The sequence below is a fragment of the Penaeus japonicus genome, unplaced genomic scaffold (assembly GCF_977035675.1).
Source record: "Penaeus japonicus unplaced genomic scaffold, GWHDUDI00000001_assembly GWHDUDI00000009, whole genome shotgun sequence".
NCBI classification, from domain to species: domain Eukaryota; kingdom Metazoa; phylum Arthropoda; class Malacostraca; order Decapoda; family Penaeidae; genus Penaeus; species Penaeus japonicus.
In genome coordinates this window covers 13,526,191-13,528,407 of record NW_028234411.1, presented here as the reverse complement: position 1 = coordinate 13,528,407, position 2,217 = coordinate 13,526,191, and positions in this window count along the sequence as shown.

Here is a 2,217-nt window from a genome sequence, read left to right as displayed (position 1 = left end):
ATGGGGATCTCCCTGAAATATGAATCTTTATAAATTGATCTGTGTATATCTTGCTATAATTGGACCTAATCTTGGTACCATTTCCTTAATATTTATGTTCTTTCGAAGCTTAAATCTTCAAATCAAAGATTTGAATTTTAAATGATTAAGAACTCTCCTTTGCCAAACTTCCAATGACCTTGATTCGGGTTATTGTTAAGTTCTGTTACCTGTCTTTTTATTAATTTACCTGTTACTTTATTATTTTCTGGAGCTTAGCCGAATACGACCCCCCACCCCCTCTCAATCATTCCTGTACACCCCAGTGAGGTATATTAAGAAGTATATCAGTATATCGTGCTACACCGCTCCTCTCACGGAGCCTGTGTACATCCCTCTACACCCAAGCTTCAGTGTATACAAAGAGTTCATCGAGGTGTACACCCGTGCGTGTCTGGAGGCGTTGTTCGTGCAAGATACTGTGTGTAAAACTGAACACAATGCAAATGCAGTATGTGGAACTCTAGTGTTGCGGTGATTGTGAACAGCCTTGGTGAACTTCAGTACATTTTCATTTTTTATGTTTGTATTAAATTATTTGTGTCAGTGTTTGGATATTGAAAAATATGCAACACCACGAAGTACTTTCTAGGAACCTGTATACAAGCAGTGCGTTCTCTACACTGCGCTCTATGCTAATACTGAGTTACTTGTTTTTGTACAGTTCAAGTCCCTATTTGTAAATTATTGCGTTTTCCTCTCTTGAGCTTCCAATTGTAAAGTTACAATAAATGAAAATAAAGTATCTGGAGTGGAATCTTCCATACTTTTAATACCTTCCCGACAACCTTAGATAGACAGACAGTTTGGAGATAGTCATATGGTATAAAGGGCAAATACAGAAATGCAAGAATAAAAAAAGATCATGATAATGAAAATGATTGGAAAAAACTATTAAAAAAAATAATTGAATCTGGTTAATAATGGTCCTCCTTTTAGTATGGTGTCCATCTTTCGAAGGTTATCTATGTACACCCACTAAGCTGGAGTTTTGTGTCAAAACCAATTTCTTGGAGAGTTGAGCATTGGTGTGCAATTAAGTGAAATTACAGGCCTTATGCCACAAGAAGAATTCTTTTTCTAAAGGATAAATAACAGAAGTTAATGGTTCAGTGAAAGGCTATTTCCATCTTTGCGGAATGAACAAAGGCAGTGTCAGTAAAATAAGTGCCAAGAATATTCAGACGAACAAAGTGTCTATAAAAAGAAGGGAAATAAAGTGAGTGCAGAACAGATTAAGGAATTCATAAGAAATATAACTGAAACGATATAACTAAAAGTAAATAAATACACATAGGTAACAAAATACGAATAAATGATTGTTATAAGGAATTGAAAGAAAATCATCCTATCATTATAAAGATGTATCGTTTATGAAGGAATACATATCTATATCCATTTATAATTTTCTTCTTAGATGGTTGCCAATTTATCAATCTAAATACACGAGTAGGACTGTTACTAAATGTCAGAGGTTGGTTCTGACAAACAAGAAGATAAAAAAAAAAAAAAACATTATTAATATCTGAGGAGTTGTGCATCCCCAGGCCGCAACATAAACAGCATTTTCATATAATATGAAAGTAAGGATTGCAAAGAAATTCAACAGTCTATATTGTAATGTATCTATGATGATGAGAAAGATAGAAATAATAATGAAACTTAATCATGGTTTTGTCCGCCGAAACAGCGGTACTTAAATACCATGAGAAAATCTTAAAATTTAAAATTATAATACTTACAGAAAACTGCATGATGATTAACAGAATAACGACTTCAGTGATAGTGCTGCTGAAGCTAAACTAAAATCAAACATATATATAATGATGATGTTAATAATAACCGTGATTATAATGAAGCTGAAAGGCAATTACGAAAACAGTTGCCATTCTTGTAACAAATGGAAGATGTTGAAAATATTAATACAAATAATAATGTTATTATGATTGCAACACTCAATCCGAATAATGTTCATAACAGCTTCATCATTAACTCTCCCCATGTTGATAATGACACTGACAATAAATATAATAACAGGAAAAACAATAACAATGAATATTACAATGATAGTGGAAATAGCATTATAATTATAAAAGCAATGGTGGATAATGATTACAATGATGAAAGCAACGGCGCGAACAACAGCAGCCGCAGTCATAGAGAGAATAGTAAAGGATA